General features: G+C 44.6%; 1 long non-coding RNA gene and 1 pseudogene across 1 annotated transcript; both read right to left on the bottom strand.

Annotated features, from left to right (window-relative positions):
• Positions 1-672: 672 nt before the first annotated feature.
• On the bottom strand, positions 673-19,519 carry LOC144384602 (uncharacterized). The gene is made up of 4 exons (XR_013451403.1): positions 19,411-19,519; positions 1,730-1,777; positions 1,027-1,119; positions 673-807 (listed from the first exon to the last, which is right to left on the bottom strand). It is a non-coding gene; the product is annotated as an uncharacterized LOC144384602 (long non-coding RNA).
• Positions 5,643-7,848, bottom strand: LOC144384629 (uncharacterized; annotated as a pseudogene).
• Positions 19,520-20,169: the final 650 nt, after the last annotated feature.

Genomic DNA, 20,169 nt, shown 5'->3' with positions numbered 1-20,169 from the left:
TTCACTTAAACCTTTATTATCAGGTTTGAAGCAGGTGGGACTATTCACCTGTGTATAATATGCATGTGTACAACACACAAATTTATAAAAACTGAAAATGTACCAATAAGAAATAATGAAAACAAATCTATGAATATCTATATAGATAATAATCTTATGGTTTTAACCTCACACTGTGAAGCTGAAACAGTAAAACAGTGATTCTGTTCTCTATTAAATACGTATCTTCTGAAATAACAAGTTTAGGTTGAGAACTTAAACATTACCAGAATCATCAAATTTGGAATTTATGAACTAGTCAACATGGAGTTTATGCTATTTAAAATGTCAACATAAAATGTCCAACTTTTAAAAAAACATACAGTGAAAAAACATAGTGACAGCGTCTAATAACACAACAGCAAACCAACAAACAATGTGTTCAGCATCAGTCCACAGTGCAAAAGCACTTTCCTGTGTGAGGATGAACAGAAATTCTTATCCAGCCTTGATGGCATTTTCCTCATGCAGTTTTTTTTTGAGGACCTTAGTGGAGAGCTTGTTCCCATCCAATCCCATCCAAACTTTCTGAATAAACTTGAAAGTGTATCAAAGGTCCTTGGGATAGCTCAAGTTTAAACTGTAGATCACACCAAACAGGGATGCGCAGCCATTTGCCACTTTTCTGAGGTATTCCAGCACTGTACACTCTTCAACGATGATGCCAATATCCTCAGGTTCATCGGTTGCCTCTGCTCCCTCATGTTCCACAACGTAGATGGCCAAAACCACTTCCTCCATTTCGTCCACTGCAGCAACATCCTCAAACTGGTAGAAAGAAACAGTATTAGTCAAACATCTGTATAATAAATGAATATTTTCAAGTTTCTTCAATAAGACACTAATTGTGTTTTTCTTGTGAAGAAATCAGAAAAATAGTGGAGATACACAAGAAATCCACATTATCCTTTTAGGAAAGACTTGCTTGTTTAAAATGGCTATATTACTATATTAATTAGCTATGGGATCAACAGTGTCAAAACTTACCATGTACTTTTTAACAAGTTTGTCAGGATCTTCATTTAAGTAGAAGCATACCCGCATACCCTGCATTCCCCCCTTACTTCAATGCTTGGGATTCTGAGGGAGACCAAAAACAGAACATTTCAATTCATGGTTCTAAAAGTCTTGCGTGTGTTGCAGAGCAATTCACCTCCAGAACAACAGGTGGAGTAACATGTTTATGTCGAAGACGACCTAGAGAGTCACATCTTTGTGTGTGGAAGTTGTTGGTTTCTTTATTTATTTATCATAGACTTTATTGCCACGTGCATTGCCACTGGTGCTTTACATAGCGGACACATTTGTCTCGTATTTTCCTCCACAACTTTCGGCACCTCTCGACTGGCAAACCAACGTTTATGGAGATCTCCCTCCATGAATCAGAGGCCATCCGCGCGTCCTTATAGTCCGCCAATGACGGGTTGTATAAGCGGTCATATTTACGCATTTCTTCCGACAAAAGTTGTTCAATCTGATCCGTTCTCTCTTAAACATTCTTCGTTTTAATAATGGCGGTATTGTGCTATGAAACCGGAAATGTGAGACTCGGTAAAGGATGTAGTTACATCGCAGAAGCATAAACTAGGCTTAAGGAAAAAGAAAAAGAGAATTCGATTTTTTAAATGAGCATGAGTGTCTCTGACCAAAATGACCGTGCTTCAATTTGTAATGTTTTAGTAACTGGTACCTCGTCGAAACGGTCTCAGAGCACTGTTTGCACCTCCACATTCAGGGCCTAAAAAGAAGAGAGATATTGATTAATGTCTTCGGCTGTCAACAAAAACATGCTGATGAATGCAAAATTCAGACAACTTATGGCAATCAGCAAATAAACAAAAACCTCTTTCATAGAAAACAAGGAATATTAGAAATAACTTTTTAGCATCACTCTAAAATTATTAGTTTGATTTTGGCACAAAAGAAAATAATCTGGCTATTCAATAATTGAAGTAATAATAGTTACGCAAGTCTTAAACCATAAAATAGATAACGTTGACGGGCATTTTTACCAGATGGCAGATGACGGTTGACAGACTCCCACAGTGCACGCTGGCATCACTTGTTTGGAGTCCTGTCTGACCAGCTACTCTTCACACAAACTCTTAAAGTAACGTTAGCTTTGACCGATTTTTTCCAGATTTACCCACGTTGAAAAAAGCACACAGCTGCTCGTGTTGGGCGTTAAAATGGGCACGGGTGACTGCTCAATTCATACCACACAAATAAACACGGCTTTTTACCAATGACAATCGACAAAGGTTGTAGCTATAGGGAGTATAAACCTAACTAGGACCAGACTAATTTGCATTTTTGCAATTATTTAACGATTAACCCTGCATGGCTTCATTTCTAGCTCTACAGTTTCACATTATATTTTCAAAGAAACTTTTGTTACTTGCCGAATATTTTAAGGATGAAGTAGGATCTCCCCTGAGCGCATGGCGCGAGGGCTGACTGTTGAAACATTACGCAACGAGCTTGTGGTTAATGCGCATGTCAGAAGCAAGTCTACTAATGACTGGTCATCCTTTCCACTATTTCAATGTGGCTCTTTTCCTAACCCTGAGTGGTTCTGTTACCTCCACTTAACTAACTTGTAGCCTTATTTGGTGTTACCTAATAAGGTAACACCGAATAAGGCTACAAGTATTGCATCATATGTCCTTCATTAAAGTCATACATTTTGAGAACCATTAAAGAAAGTTGATCATATTCAACAGCGTTAGCAGCGGAATTAAGGGACCTGCCAAAGCCAAGGAGTGGGAAAAACCGACAATTTTTTTAATAATTGAAAATGCCAAAAGTCAAAATGGATTCTGTCAACAGAAATGGCTTTAAAGTAATTATTACCAGCCTAAAAAAACATTTTAATGAAACAAATAGCCCAAAATTGGCCGCTACATGTTTTCGGTCTGAAGTGGTTTCAGAAACTAGAAAATTTGACTGAAGTTCCACCTTTCAAATGCTCCAGCAGTGTAAGTTGTGGGGCGTAAAATGTGTGTGTGTGTGAAAGGACCCGTCCCTCAGGTCTATTGCTGGGCTGTCTCATCAATTATCTTCATATTGACAGGTGAAGGGACACACACAAACGGACACCCCCCCAGTGTGTCCTCAGCTCTGTTGTTGAACAGGTGGTTAGTCTTCCTCACGCACGCATGCATGCACACACACACACACACACACACGAAAGTGTAAACATCTGACATACAGTAGTTCTTATTTGCTCCCTCTGTGTGTGTTTCTGAGTGTGCATGTGTTGAAAGAACAAATAAAGAAACAGTGTCACTGTGGAAACAGTCACCTTTATAGACTTTATAGGGATAGTTTTACATTTGCGGGTGTGTTTGCGTATGTGTGTTTTGCTGTGGATAATTTAATGCCTAAAGGGGAGATAATCTCATGTGCAGTGAAGGTCTTTATAGCAGAGTTCCCATGCCAATCATACACGCAGACACAGGTTAACAAGAAAATTAAGGGTGAACCTAGGAGAGAAAATGAGGTGAAAGGCAAGTGGTGTAAAGGGAAAAAAGATTGATTTACAGATAAAGGGAGAATTTATGGGTAGGATTAGTAGGTCAGGAACAAAGAAGGGAAGGATTACGACAGTGAGAAGGAAGAGATGAAGAGGAGGAGAACCAAGAGATCAGAAAGACAGAAAGAGTATAAGAAGGAATTCATATAGCATGTGTTTGAGGGCGAGAATAGTAGGATGAGAAAGGAAAGGTGAGAGAGGACGAAGAGGATGTAGGGATAGTTCATTCTTCTGAACACTACTCACATACTCCAAAACGCACTTCAATCACAGACCTTGCAAACCATCCATACTAGACCACAGATTTGTTTATACCAGTAACAAGTACCGTCACGGTTGTCAGAGCTCCAAGATGTGACCTGAAACAGACCTGTGGAAAACCTACTTGAATCCATGGTGTCTGAATCTGTTCCTAAAAGGAGAGACAGGATCCCTGAGCACTCCGACCCCTTCAAGAAAGTATCCAAAGGTATGTACGCTGACCCAAAATGCTTTGATAGATCCGGAGCGTAAAAGAAAAAGCATCCTGCAAAATAACATCACTAACCGCTGTGAGAAGAAATTGGAAGGTGTGCCACACAAATCCTATACATTCATCTTTGCTTTAATTAATAAATAAAAAGGACATTATATGGGGTTGGTTTAAGGTTGGTCAGTGCACGGGTTTAGTCATTTGGCGTAAGGTTAAAACATTAACCAGTTAAAATTTCACTTTGGCTAAAATGCAATTTATAAAAACAGCACAATTGTTAAAGTTCATTTTGAAGTTAAAATAACTTGAAATGTTTAGTATCTGGTAGGCTGTAGGAATGGACCAGCTGGGTGACAAAGAGATTAAGACAGGAAGTTGATCTGCTTTATGGGAATTCTAAAGGAAAATGGACTGTACCAACTGTGATGCATTAGATGGAACATTGGAACATTTGATGTCCTGATCAAGGTAATTCTGTCTAATATTGCAATGACGAAGAAGTTTATCCATGGCTCTAAATTGAGTTAAATTATTGTGTTCAGCACCAGTATGTCTTTATTGTATATGGAGATTTAAAGGTTCCCTGGGAAAGGGGGGGGTTGAATTTTGTCCTTGTCACGGTAAAAGCACAATTATGTCCTTTTTTTGTATACTGGATTTTTCCCATAAGGTAACCTAAATAGAAGACAATGTTTGCATCTTTTTTCCTCTCTAATGAGGCTTGTTCACGTTTTATCTTGCGTGATTTAATAAAAAATGTCACAATTGAAGACCACTTTGTTCCATGTTTTGTGACGATGGACTTAATTCATGTTGTGATTTGCTAAGGCTCATGGCAGATCCATCACAGAAGACCATCTAGCAATGACCAACTAGTCAGCAGACTTTGGTTGAAAAAAGGTAAAGAGCCAGTGAGGAGAGCAGAAGAGGCACATTTAGGTCTTAGGGATTCGGTCATACTCGTGTCTCGACTCTAACTCAGGCCTCGTTCAAGCCTGAACTGTATACAATAATACTCACGTTGAAAGGGCTTGGTTAAAGGCTTAGTCTTAGCCAATTCCAATTGTTGCCTGCCTTGTCTTATTTTAAAAAAACTTCAATGTAGTTTCACTAAGATTATGATTTTGTATACAGGGGTGCAAACTCATCAGGGATGAAAAAGGTGACAAAGATCCAAACCCCTCGGAGAATATATGTATTTTTTGCATATGCTTCAATGTTATTCCAGTAAAACACAAATAAGCTGCGGCTATTTAGCTCGGATGGTTATCAACTTTCACAACCCCTTTACCTTGTCTTTTATCCTTTTCCGAACAAGGGAAAGGGAAATGAGAAATGAAGCCAGTTCTTTTTTTTTTTACTTCTGTTTATTAGAATTTTACAACTAACTCACAGAATCAACATTTGAAATACTTCCTACATAACTCCCTTCCCATTTGGCTCCCCCACCCCAACCCAGCATTCCTTGACAGAAACACAACTAAATATTTAATTAAACATCTGTATACAATATTGAATTACACACAAAACAAAACAAAATAATATAAACATGTCAGGTACACTGTTAAAAAGGCAGTACCAGTACTTCCAGTGCTTTTTTCCGCTTTTGAGCGGTTACGTGCCTCAATTTGGCTTGCCTGTCCTCCTTCACTGCAGTGAGCTTTGCTCACCACTGGTTGATGGCTGGCACTCAAACTCTTCATGCCTCTCTTTTTACTTCAACAAGGCCTTTTGTCTGCGAGCCTTGTCTGTTGTTCCTGCAGTGTGGATGTTCCTGCAGAGGACCTTATCGACCCTGGAGAGCTTCCTGTCATCTCTCTTGAACATCTGGATGGCTGTCTGACTCCTGGACCTGAGGGCATATTTGGTTGTCTGGATAGCATTGTAGGTTGCCATGCTCATTTTAGTGCTTTTGTTGGTAATTATGTCTCTCATGGCACTAAATGATGACTCTACCATGGGTCCGTGGAAAATGGAGAGAGCCCCTCAAACCACGTGGTTTAGGCCTGGGTACCTGCCAGTGTCCATTACATCTGCCCACCAGTTTACCATGTTGTCACCATCAATGTACAGGGGAAGGGTGGAATCCACATTGAATTTCACCACTTCCAGTGGCACGTCACACTGGGGTGGCACCAAGTGGCTCATCATCCCTGGCCCTGACAGCCGCTTCAGCAGTATGCCAGTCTCTGAGTGGCCTCTCACCAATGGGTCCAGAGCAGACAGTGCCTGTAGGGTCCTGCTGTTTAGTGGCAGCTTTTTCTGCATGTAGGCTGCTGTTGACATGTATGCAGTCTTCACTGTGTCGAGAACCTGCAGCACAATGGATTGGACTTGGATTTTCTGCCTTCAGTTTCTCAGCCACCGGTCCGACATAAAGCTCCCTGAGAGGCAGCATTTTGTCCCTGAACTCCATCTCCATGAGCTTCTTTGGAGTGGTGTGAAGATGCTCAGCCTTGATAAAGCAGGGCATGAAATTCGTGACCACTCCAAGCTGCTTGTCATGCAGTTTGTGGACAAGGGTTTGGCTACCCTGGAACACTATCACATACTCCTTGAGGATGTCATGGACGCCTAGGTAAACGCTCAGCTAGAGGTTAGTGTTGAGACTCTCGAACCAGAGTTTCTTCACCACCCTCCCTTTTCTGTCCTTACCAACTTGTGTCATTCCTTTTTTGGAGAGGTCCTGATGGAAATATTGGATCCTGACCTTTGCCCGCTCACCAACACTACGGTCCTTGTAGATCTCCTGTAGGACGTCTTCATAAAGGGTCTTGTCTGCCTGACTGAGGAATCCAAAGTACAGGACCTGGAATGCAGGCAACATTCGGCGGGTGCTGATCCACACATCATAAGCCGAAAGCCACCGATGTGCCACAAACCGTTGTGGGTTCGTTCCATGAATGCCCATAAAGTCACAGATCTCAATCAGGTATTTCAACTGGTCTGAAGCCCACTGGTGGTCTGTGTGAAGGTCAGCGAAGAGCTGCTCGAGGTGGTGGCCGAAGGGGGCAGCAAACTGTTTGGCGGCATTGTGGATGTGGTGGCAAGAATCTCCATCAACATCCAAGAGGTTCTGGCAGTGCGTCCCTCTGATTCTGGTCTCCAGCCCAGACTTGCTCCCACGCATGACCTTACAGGAGTCCATCATCATACTGATAAGGTTGGCAAAATGAATTTTATGGTCATTGAAAAAGGTCACTAAGGCCAATTCCAAATATATAGAGCAGTGCCCTTTAGGATTTCAATGGAGCAAAGGTGTTCAACTACCACATGCTTCAGCTCCTGATTGAAATAGCACACAAGAATGGACAACACCTTCTTATTGGAGTTTGATGTGCTCTCATCTAAGTTAATTGACAATGGTGTTGACCGGATGCTCTCAAACGTCCTCTCTGAGAAGGTGTGGCCCAGGCCCTGGACCAACTTGTATGAGGCAGCAGTCCGGGACAGCTTCATGCCCGTCAAAGCTGGTTTATCCCGAGCCAGTGTCTGGGCAAGCTCAACAATGACAGGAGCTACAGATAAGGGGAGGGAATGTTCTGCAATGGTTCCAAGAACCAGTGCCTGAAAAAAAATATGTTTTAGTATTTTATATGATACCCCCTGCAAAGCACATGTAAATAATACTTCTTTATAAAAAAACGTTTTCCTTGTCTGCTTATCTAGGCTTAATACTTTAATGATCTAATGAACAACTGGTACATACTGGCTAACTAACACCCACTTCTGCATTTGCTGCCCTTTCAAAGAGTGGTACTGGCACCTTCACTCTTTCCCTCATCTGCTGAGGGCCAGGCATTGATGAGCTCTGCTGTGATGGGCCAGGCATTGATGAGCTCTGCTGTGATGGGCCAGACATTGATGGTCCCTGCTGTGACTGGCCCTGAGTTGTTGACACTAATATGCTAGGTGTGGTCATAATACCCACCACCTTTTGGGTATGTTTTTCCGTTTTACAATGTGCCAAAAGGGCATGGGAGCCCTTGGTAGAATAATTTATCTCTTTGCAACATAGGCTGCATTGGGCATGGCCTGGTTTGTCAATTTTTTTGAAAAACTGTGAGAGGGGGAATACATATTCTACTCCCTTCACATTGCTTTTAGAGTCTAGCTCCAGCCAGGACCATGACCATTTGCACCTGACTCCTGCCTCTAGTTGAGCCACAGTAATGGCATCCTCCTCGTCAAAATCTCTCATTCTGAAAGCAAACTGAATTGGGAGAGTGGTAAGTTTGCTAGCTAGGCTTTCATACTTACATACATACATACATACATACAACTCAAACATGCTTTACATTGCAATAAACAGGCATATTATTAACAGTATTAACAGTAGGTATAAAAAGGCATTTAAAAACTTGGCTAGCTAACCATGTTGGCAAGCTAAAAGAAAAATCTAACTTGACAAGTTAACATTAACACCTAAATAATTACTTCAGAAACAGATTGCTTACCGTAAAACTTACCGAGTGCAGCTTCCTGAAGTGTTGTAACGTTGTATCTCACTAAAGTGTTGTAACGTTTTCTCTCACTGGAAAGCCGGGCATGAAGTACCGTTGTAAACTATTTTTTCTATCTTTTTGCCAACGGGACGTAACGGTACGTTTTTACGCGTAATTTCGCCTCGTCATCATTAAACGTAAGTCATCATGAAACGTAAAAAACAAATAATGATAAAATAAAATACATATTAATATGTATCTACTGATTTGTGCTTGTAATGTAATTTTTATATGATTACAATCATTCCAAACATTTTTATAATCAAAATCACTGAATTTGACCATGTCGTGTTCAAACAGAGAGGCGACTCGCGAGATGAGGCAGCGATGAGCTGCACCTCATCTCAGATTGTGCAATCCCCCACACACTGGATTGAGTGCATGCCTTTTGCTTTCTCATTGTTTGTCATCACTGAAATATTTGTATACACTTTTATTATATGTCATTTGTATCCATAGAATAGGTCATGTATTTCACGTACGTGTAGAAGGCAAGGCAATTTTATTTGTATAGCGCTTTTCATACACAAGGCAGACTCAAAGTGCTTCACATCATAACATTTCATACAATAAAGTGAAAATAAAATGCAGGAATTAAAAGACAATTAAAAACAGCAAATAAAATTATAAGTTAAAATCTTATTTAAATTGTTTAATTAAAGGCAGAGGTTAAAATGCAAAATGTAGGTAAAATTTTGCAGAAGGCGAAGCTGAACATAAAAGTTTTCAGTCTTGTTTTAAACGTGGTCAGAGTTGGGGCAAGTCTTAAATCTTCAGGAAGTTTATTCCAGCTGTTTGTTGCGTAGTAACTAAATGATGCTTTCCCATGATTTGTATTTACTCTGGGAATCACTAACAGATTGGTGTCAGAAGATCTTAGTGATCTTGAAGGCTTATGTAGTGGAAGCATATCAGTGATATACTTTGGCCCTAAACCATGTAGTGTTTTTTGTTAGTCTTTTAGTCAGAGTCTGAAGAGGTGTGTCTTTAGTTTGTGGCAGAAGATGTGAAGGCTCTCTGCGATCCTAGTGTCATCGGAGAGCTCGTTCCACCATTTCGGAGCAAGGACAGCAAAGAGTTGTGATCTAGCCAGTGAAGAGAGCGGAGGAGTGGGGTAGTGTGGGAGAATTTCGGAAGGTGAAAGACCAGTCGAGCTGCTGCAATCTGGATGAACTGCAGAGGTTGAATGGCGCTAGCAGGTACTGAATCAGTACCTGCGCTGCCTTCTGAGTGAGAAGGGGACATATTCTCCTGATGTTGTAGAGTGTGTATCTACAGGATCATGTTGTTGCAGTCAGGAAGAGTTGGCTGTCCAGTGTCACGCCGAGGTTCCTAGCAGTCAAAGCGGGCATTAACACTGATTGCCCAAGTTGACCATCAAGTCCTGGGTCGGAGAATCTTTTCCCGGAAAGAGTAGTAGTTCAGTCTTGTTGGGGTTGATTTTCAGATGGTGAGCGGACATCCACTGAGAGAGACAGCCAGAGATCCCTGCCGCCACCTGGGTGTCCGAGTGAGGGAAGGAGAGAATTAGTTGGGTGTCATTGGTGTAGCTGTGGTAGGAGAAGCCATGCGAGTGAATGACAGCGCCGAGAGAGTTGGTGTAGAGCGAGAAGAGGAGGAGAACGGAACCCCGAGGAACTCCAGTAGTAAGAGGACAAGATTCCGACACAGATCCTCGCCAGATTACCCGGTAGGTGCGGCCGTCGAGGTAGGACGAGAGAAGGAAGAGAGCAGAGCCTGAGACACCAAGTTCCTGAAGGGAGGAAATAAGGATCTGGGGGTTGACTTTGTCAAATGCAGCAGAGAGCTCCAGAAGGATGAGGACAGAGGAGAGAGAGGCGGCTCTAGCAGTGTGGAGTTGCTCTGAGACAGCAAGGAGAGCAGTCTCTGTGGAATGGCCTGCCTTGAAGCCTGACTGGTGGGGGTCCAGGAGGTTGTTACAGTGGAAATAGGAGAGTTGGTTAAAGATCACACGTTCGAGTTTTGGACAAAAAGGGAAAAAGAGAGACCGGTCTGTAGTTATCTTCAGAAGGGTTGAGGGTAGGTTTCTACAGGAGTGGGTTAACCCTTGCCTCCATCAGAGAATTGGGAAAACAGCCAGATAACAGTTGTCATGATTTAAACTATTTCAGAGTGAGGGAGGGAGGGAGGGAGGGCCTCTCCAATTGGTACGGCCGTATGGGGATGTTCTGCTTGGTAAGAGAGGGTCATGTTAATGTATGCTATGCTTTAGAAATCAAACTATGGAGTTACTGCTAGGGAGCTGGAAGCCACAAGGAACTGGACTCAAAAGGAGAGTCGATGCAAGGTAGTTAGGTTCAGAAAACAAGGTATTTACTTCAAGCAGGGGTTCGGTACACAGGTAATTGAACAATGCAGGCAGAGGAATCCGAATCGCAGGTGAACAAAAACGGATTAAAAAAAAGGGAAGCCACTCTGGGGGTAAATTGCTGGTAAGCTCATTGACGTTAAGAAACAAACTGGCACAGACTAAGTAGACACAGACTAAATACACAGGGGAACGAGACACATGTGGAAACAATCAGGGCGGGGCTTGCAATCACACAGGAGGGCGGTACACAGGAAGGGAGGTGTCTGAAATGAGAGGCGAGGTGAATGACAGAAAACACAACAAGAACAGATAAGTTCTTCGATCCCCTAGCCAGTCAACAATTGGACCAAGATAGCCCCCATATTGATGTACTCCCCCAAACATGAATAACTAATGTGATTTTTTGTACTTCCATTCATTGAACCTCTACCCGTCCTCATAATGAAAACCACTGCGTAGGCAACAAATTACTTAGAAAAAACATGGTTTGGCTTTAAAACAGTTAAGCTAGTAACCTACTTTAAGGTAGAGTCATTACATCTTTTTACTCATGCATAGACTTCGGTCTGAACGTAGTTGGTCAGAGGACTGCCGTTTTAGAGCCTCCAGCTTGGCATTTTGGACTCTGCAGTCTTTGTTTTTGTCATCCACACAGACGCTAAATGCAATGCATAAATGCATTAGAATCAGAATAGATAAATGCATTAGAATCAGAATAGATCTGTCTGTATCTTTTTTGTACATCCTTTAAAAAATGCAGTGGTTGTTCCTCACAACCAGTGATTCAAACCCTATACCTCCCTCTCTGCAGGAATGCATCGTACTTCATTTACTCTTTCTTTAAAGGTGGAAAGGATTGGAAACAAAAGACATGACGATTTCAATGAGAGAGAGAGAGAGAGAGAGAGAGAGAGAGAGAGAGAGAGAGAGAGAGAGAGATTTTTTTTTGATTTTTTAGAAAAACAATTTATTTTACATATTTCAACAACTTTGTCAATGTGTTAAAAAGAGGTCACAGATTTCCTTCCTTTGTTAAAAAAAGCCAAGACAAAACAACAAAAAAAAACAAACAAAAAAAACAAAAAAACAAACCAAAAACAAACAAAGCAAAATTACGTTTCATGCCATAAAAACAGGGGCAAACACCAATTCATTCTTTTTCACTGAGCACACAATATTATTAAAACACCAACGTTGTTTAAAAGTGTCTACGTCTCCAATGTGTTTATAAAAGCGGAACTCTAGCCAGAGCCTGGCCCTGATATTCACCAGCCACACTGCCCTGGCCTCCTGCCCCTCTCTGTCCTTCACTCTGGCCTTCCTGCTTAAATAAATGGCCATTTTGGCTTCCCCTGAAAGATAGTTGAGGAGCTGCCATTTTTCTTTTTCTGCTTTCTTGTAGGCAGCTCCCATGATAAAAATCTTTTCAGTAAAAACCACATTAAAAAGACTAAAAACCGATGTTAAAAGAGAGAAGAAACTCGCAAGTCTCTTGCACTCTGTAAAAACATGATAAATAGTCTCTCGGAGGTCACAGAAGGGGCATTTGCTCAGAACAGTGGGATTAATAACAGAAATAAAAGCGTTGGAGGCGACAGCACCGTGTAAAATTCTCCACTGGAGGTCGGCAGTCCGTTTCTTGAGGGGAGGCTTGTATAAAATCCTCCACTGTGGGCCCGGTCCATTTTGTCCCAGTCTGTTGGACCACACAGTGGGGAGCCTGTCGCACAGTCCGGACCGGTTTATGCTCTTCACACAGTTAAAATACAGAGTCTTCTTGTCTGCTTCGTGCAATGTCAGCGCTTCGGGGCGTGTTGTGGCGAGCAGGGGGCCGGTGAGTTCCCCTAGTCCTGGGCTCAGGTAGATCTCGGGGAAGGGGTCTGCAGGGTCCGGCTCCACATCTTTCTGGCTGTAGTCTGTGAGGAGGCTTCTTTCCTCCTCAGTCAGCCTCTGGTTCCACAGCTCCAGGAGCCTCCTCGCCATCCGGACGGAGTGCAGCCCCAGCAGAGAGCCCAGGGCCGGGGCGTCGCTCAGCGTCGGCCCCACTGCGTCCACCAGCTGCTGCAGGCACAGGACTCGTGCTTTCAGCAGCGCCCCCATCAGGCCTGGGGTACCACTGCTGCTGATGTCCAGCCTTGCTCTGTAGATCAAAGGCTCTCTCAACAACCAGTACAGAGAAAAAGACTGTGGGCACCTTTTATGATTAAAAAGGGCCCAAGACTTAAAAACACCCTGATAAAATGGAGGTAGCCCATTTAACTTTAAAAATTTAGAATCAATTAAAAACAGAGCAGTATCCAGCCCCAGGTTGTTTGCACGTCTAAAAATGCAGCTGGCCACGTCCCTCCATACTAAAAACTCCGGACCTGTGAGATATTTCTGTAAAAACTGGAGTCTAAAAGTGGTCGTCCGGCTAGCCAGGTGGACGAGGCCCTGTCCCCCCTCCTCTCTGGCTAAAAACAGCACCCCTTGTGGCACCCAGTGTAGACCCCCCCAAAAGAAATCCACCATTTTCTTCTGTAAGTTGGCGAGGAAGCCTGAGGGAGGGTCCAGGCAGGTAAGACGGTGCCACAGCTGGGATGCAATCAGGTTGTTTAAAACCAAAACTCTACCTTTAAAAGACATTTGAGGGAGCAGCCATTTCCATTTGGAAAGTTTCCCCTCTATCTTCTCTGTGACGCCCTCCCAGTTCTTCTGGACGATGCTCTCTTGCCCCAGATAAATCCCCAGGTATTTAAATCCATCTTTCCTCCACACTAGGCTTTGGGGAAGAACTGGGAGGCCGCCACGCCATTCACCGACAGCGAGGGCTTCACTTTTTTTCCAGTTCACCCTCGCTGCCGATGCCTTACTAAAACTTTTCACGATGTTATTTAAAAGGTCTGCATCCCTCTGGTCTTTAATAAAAACAACAACATCGTCGGCATACGCTGATAAAATCATTCTTCTACTAAAACCAGGTAAAACCAGGCCCTCCAGGCTAGAGCGTATTTTGCAGAGAAGGGGTTCCAGGGAGAGTGTATAGAGCATCCCGGACAGAGCACAACCCTGCCGGACTCCTCTATACACTCTAAAAGGAGCACACAGACTGCCGTTTATCTTCAGCACACTCTCAATGTCCCTGTACAACACTTTGATCTTAGCTATGAAACCTGTGCTGAACCCAAACCTCCGCATGACTTTCCAGAGGAAGTTGTGCTCAACGCGGTCAAAAGCCTTTTCCTGGTCTAGAGAAATCAGGCCAGTGTTATTGCCCAATGAGCTGGAGACCTCCAAAACATCTCGAATGAGGTAGACATTGTCCACCATGGACCTGCCGGGCACACAGTAGGTCTGGTCCCGATGGATGACCTGCTCCATAGCTTCCCTCAGCCTGGAGGCAAAGACCTTGGACAGGAGCTTGTAATCCACACACAGCAGGGACACAGGGCGCCAGTTGCCGATGTCCTGCGGGTTTCCCTTTTTTGGCAGTAGCGTTATTACTGCCCTGCGGCAGGACATCGGCATGGAACCAGAGGCCAGACTGTCATTTAGCACCTCTAGGATGTCATCGCCGAGGATGTCCCAGAACGCCTTGTAAAATTCGGCCGAGAGGCCGTCAATTCCCGGGGCACGCCCTCCCTGCATGCCCATCAAGGCGGCCCTTAGCTCCCCTGGGCTTATTGGCCTGTCCAGCATTGCGTTGGTCTCTTCCTGGACCTGAGGAAGCTCACTGCAGAGCTCATCCATCAGTGCCTCCTCCTCCCCGTGCTCACTGGTATATAGGGAGGAGAAGAAAGCCACAGCTCGCTTCCTAATCTGGCATGGTTCCACAACCGGCTGCCCTGCGTCACCTAACAGTGAGTGGATCACCCTCCCCTGCCCACTCTTCTTCTCCAGGCCGAAGAAGAAGCTAGAGGGAGTGTCCATCTCTGTGATGGTCTGAAATCGGGACCTGACCAGTGCACCCTGGACTTTAACGTTAAACAGGTCGGCCAGAGCCATTTTTTTCCCTTTGAGGACTTCAAAATGTCCTCGATCTCCTGTGGACTCGCTTAAATGTTCTAGTTCCACTATCTCAGTTTCCAGGTCCTTCATAGATCTAGCGATGTCTCTGGTGACGTTGAAGGTGTGCTGTTGACAGAGGAGCCCAATCTCAATCTTCCCGTGGTCCCACCACTGTTTAAGACTGCTAAACTCACTCTTCCTCAGCCTAAAAACACCCCAGAAGTATACAAAGACCTCTCTAAAATTTTTATCACTAGTTAATACAGAGTTAAAATGCCAATATGCACTTCTAGGTAAAACGTTTCCAATAAAAACATTACATAAAAGCAAAGAATGATCAGTAAAAACAGCAGGGACAATACTGCACATCTTAAAAATATTAAAATGTTGCTTAAAAACATAAAAACGATCTAACCTGGCTGAGGAGATCCTACCTTCTCTAAAAAGGGACCACGTGTACTGTCGGCAGTCTGCATGCATCCTTCTCCACACATCCACCAGACCATGAGATTGGACCAGCTGCCTCAGAACGCGCTGGGAAGCTGGATGTGGCTCTGCGTGATTACGGTCTTTCAACTCATTTTCCGTACAGTTAAAATCCCCCCCCAAAAATAAAAAATCCTCCGGGGCACAGCCATTTAAAACATTATCAATTTTTTGTAAAAACAGCTTCCTCTCTGCACCGATTGTTGGAGCATACACATTGATAAAAACAACAGTAAAAAGGTCGAACCGTGCCTTGACTAAGAACAACCTCCCCTCGATGATGTGTTTGACCTCCAGTGACAGTGGATTAAAAGACCTGGAGAAGAGGAAGCCCACTCCTCCACTGAGGTTGGTATTGTGGCTTAGGAGGACTTCCCCTTCCCACTCCCTCATCCAGTCGGCCTCGTTGGTGCTGTCGCTGTGAGTTTCTTGTAAGAAGAGAACATCAATACACTTCAATTTTTTTAATTCATAAATAGATGCTCTCTTCTTCTCATCTCTGGCTCCGTTCACATTTAAACTTCCCACTTTAAAAGAATTCATCTTGAGTGAGTTTACACCAAAAATAAAAACCAATAAATTAATTAAAACACACATTGGAGATTTCGACATTGCCCTTGTTGATTGCTCTGCGTACTTTCCCTAGGAGCTTCTTTAATCTGTAGCCCTCCTGCTCAGTGAGGCCGGACTCTTCCCTCCGGCTCATATGGTGTCTGGCGGAAATGTAAAACAAGTTAAGATCGGGGAAGAAATCTATGACCTCTACCCCCTTTTTCCCTTTTGTTTTCTTTAAAAACATACTTATTTTTTCAGCGCCGTACATTTTTTTTTGTTGGCTGTTACTTAAGAATGTCGGGGCATCGCTGCAGTCCGACAAGCCCTCCTCACTGTCGCTGTCCTCTGACTGCCTCTGCCCCCGACCAGTCTTCATGTCCTCCCCTCCCTTGCTGGCCTTGGCTTCACTGCCTATGTTTTTTGCCATACTTTTTCTTTTGGGGGCAAATTTTTTTTCCCCCGCCCCACAGTTGTCCCCCTCTTCCTCCTCCTCCTCCTCCTCCTCCTCCTCCATCTCTGCTTCTTCCACCTGCTCAGCCCACCCCCCCCCACTCGTACTTTTATATCCCCCCTCCCCTCCGCCACCCTGTTCTGCCTCTTCTACAGGCTTGCTTTGACCCGCTCCTGTCTGATCCCCTCCCTCCTCACCATTTCCCACTGTAGCCAAATCCCCCTCCCTACTGCCCTGGACACCATCACCATCACCGTTCACATTCATACTCACATCGTGCAGGTCAGGCTCAGCAGCACCACTACCATGCCCCCCCGCTGCCGCGCCCCCGGCCGGAGACGCGACCGCCGCGCCCCCCGCCGGAGACGCGACCGCCGCGCCCCCCGCCGGAGACGCGACCGCCGCGTCCCCGGCCGGAGACGCGACCGCCGCGCCCCCCGCAGGAGACGCGACCGCCGCGCCCCCGGCCGGAGACGCGACCGCCGCGCCCCCCGCAGGAGACGCGACCGCCGCGCCCCCCGCAGGAGACGCGACCGCGGAAGGAGCCGCCGCTCCCGGGCCAGGCGGAGCAGGGACCCCGCGCCCCGGACAGGCTCTCACGGAATGCCCCTCCTCACCGCAGCTGAAACATTTCATCGACGAGGATGTTGCAAAAATCACGTATTCATAATCATCTACCTTAACATGGAAGCGGAGGTTGAGCTCCACATTCCGGTTGTTAAGGATCATATACAGGTGTCTGCGGTGAGACACCACGTGCTTCAGTAACTGAGACTTACATCCAGACAAGATCTTTTTGATCGGTGAGACCACCTTTCCGTGTCTGGACAGCTCTCTACTGAGGAACTCGTCGGTGATGAACGGAGGGACATTTGATAGTACGATTTTTGTTGCCGGTTGCGTTAATGGCACCACCTGGACAAACAATTCTTTCACCGTGAGGCCCGTCTCCACGACACGGTTCACCTTCTCCACCTGGTCCAGGAAGATGACCACGGCGCCGTTCATGCGCGAGGCCGACTTAACGCTGCCGTGCCCGACCTTTTCCCCCACAGCCAACCCGATGTCCTCCACGCTGCACGGGAAGCCCGCGGCGATCTTAATGCCGTGCTTCCTCGTGAGCTGGGAGAACGTGTCTCCATTTACCATGGCGTCTAGAGACGCCGACCGGCGAGACACCGGCAGGAGAAAAGAAACCCAAAGAAAAAGAACCCCAACGACTAACCCCACAACTAAAGTGAAAAACAACCACTAAACCACATTAAATTAATATATATAACTAAGGGAAAAAAAGAACAAAGAGAGAAAAACCGCTCACTCAGGACGCTCACACACACTCACACACACTCACTCCCAGCATGCACCGAGAGAGAGAGAGAGAGAGAGAGAGAGAGAGAGAGAATCCACTGTTACCCTAGCAACCAAGAACCACTCTCCCATTCCCATCAAAGCGGCCCACCCCTCATTTACAGTCGGGTCCCGTCAGGTCCCAACGCCAGCCCAACGCTGCAACCATGGCAACGAGGCAGTTACAGCAATAGAGGCAAACAGCAATAGCTAGATACCAGATAGTTTGATAGATAAATAGTTTGTAAGCCTACATGTGGGTTTTGTCATTGAATTACAATTGCATACATCACTATAAGGTGGGTTCATTTTACTGAAGCCATCTATCACGGATCCGGTCTCTTATGTGTAGGGAGTGAGAAGGTTAACCTGCTAGACGTGATGGAGATGTGGATTATTTATTTATTAAATGGATCTGCAGGTCAAACACCATGGCTCCGCTCGGCTTCACTGGAACATTTAACCTCAGACCATTTCTATAATATTTTTACACCTTTGCTGGGACCAAGTGACCATTCATAATGAAAATAAATTAGGGGTGTAACGATTCATTTTAACAACGATTCAATTCGAATGGTGATTCATGGGATCATTGTGCCGCAGGGGGTTAGAGAAGGTGTGCTGGGAAGCACAAGGTTGGTGGTTCGAGTCCAGGCTGCCCCATGTTCCATGTCGAAGTGTCCCTGAGCAAGACACGTAACCCCTAATTGCTCCCCAGGCAAAAATGTGAAAAAGCCATGGGTTTAAAGTGTAATGTAAGTCGCTTTGGATAAAAGCGTCTGCTAAATTACCTGTAATGTAATGGTTGCCGATTCGATTCATGGACGATCTGGGTTAATTTAGAACGATAAACGGTAAAGATTCGTCGTGTTTCCGTGTTTTTTATTTGGCTTCTACATATTCTACAAACAGCGAACGACTTAATTAGAACACCTCCGTGTTTGCAAAAGCCATCATTTTTCCACACCGAGTTTCGAGCGGCTGCCGCTGCGTACTGATGACGTCACAGACAGGCAGACTGAATCGAGTAACGTTTAACGTGTCTAAAGTGCTAAAAAACAAACAAACAAACGCACATCCACACCGTTTTTGTACTTAAATCCAATGTGCAGTTTCCAAGTATCGATACAATCGATTGTGTACCATTTCAATCGATTTGTAATCGCTATATGTCGTCCGGAATGCCGATTTGCGGAGCACAGATCGATTCAGTTGGATCGCAGGAATATAAATCGATTAATCGATTCAGTGAATGAATCGTTACCCCCCTAAAATAAATTGAATAGTGCACGGAATATGTTTGTACTTGAGTTATAATTATTGTACAACAGTGCATAGAAAAACATATAGACACATCAAGTTAGAGGTCCGTGCTAAGGACCTAAATAGTCACATGATTTTAGTTTAGTTTTCATTCTAGTCATGGTTGTGTGTCCTCACCGCAGTCCTGTGTGCGTCGCAGCTGTGTAGTGATGTTAACTTTAACACGCCGACGAGACGGAGTTATCGCTGCAGTCAACCAACACACAGTCATGCCACAGTCAACAGGTAGCTAACTAGCTAGCTAAACCTCCCGGTGTAGCATTTCAACATACAGAAGCGTCGTATGTGTGGCTTCCCTTTTACACCGGTCCGTTGTCTGATTGTGAGGTCAGGCTGATCTGGGTCCAGCTGTTTTACCTCTGGGTCCAGCTTTTTTACCTCTCTGGCGAAGTTCTTCTCTCGTTCCGAGTTTGGGTCGGGTCTTCTTGGAAGGACACTGCCCGTGGTCGCTGGTGTGTCGCGAGATTCGCCCTGACGTAGTGTAGGCTATCCCAAAACTGAATGTATTTTAGGACTCAGAAAAGATATGTCACTCATTAACTTGAATCAGTGATTGGCTAAAGTGCTTCTTAGACTCGCTGCATTGGGACCTTGCCCGAGCCCAGAGACATGTGAAGAGGACGTGCAGGAAAAGAATATATTCTGCGCAGATATCTTAATTTACATATAATACTGGGAATATTACATGTTTACAAAACACAAATAGAGACATATTAACGATATATGTATTTTTAATATCATTTAAAAAAATTACAAGATGGGGGCCACGCCCCATTGCCCTCTATGGACCAGCCCCCAGTGAGCAAACCCATCTCACCTGATTGACACCATTATAAATGACATCACAGGCATCCAAGCCCTGCCTCCAAATCCAGACACAGTACAGATTGCCCTCTAGTGTTGCTGACTGTGTACTGCTGGGGGGGCTTGGACCTGGACATGCCTGGTGTGTGTGTCAGGTGTTAAGTCTCATACTCACTGATAGCACTCAGGGAAGTCTGAGAATCTCCTCTTCCCTGTCACACACACATACACATTCTCTAAACTGTAACTCATGTTGTGGTTATGCACTCACAGGCTGCAGGTATTTGGTCAGTTCATGACCTCTTGATCTGAATTTTTAGTTAGAGGCTTAAA

This window comes from Gasterosteus aculeatus, chromosome 11 (assembly GCF_964276395.1).
Source record: "Gasterosteus aculeatus chromosome 11, fGasAcu3.hap1.1, whole genome shotgun sequence".
In the NCBI taxonomy this organism is placed as follows: Eukaryota; Metazoa; Chordata; class Actinopteri; order Perciformes; family Gasterosteidae; genus Gasterosteus; species Gasterosteus aculeatus.
Note: the sequence above shows the minus strand (reverse complement) of the source record. Positions and strands in the feature narration are given on the sequence as shown.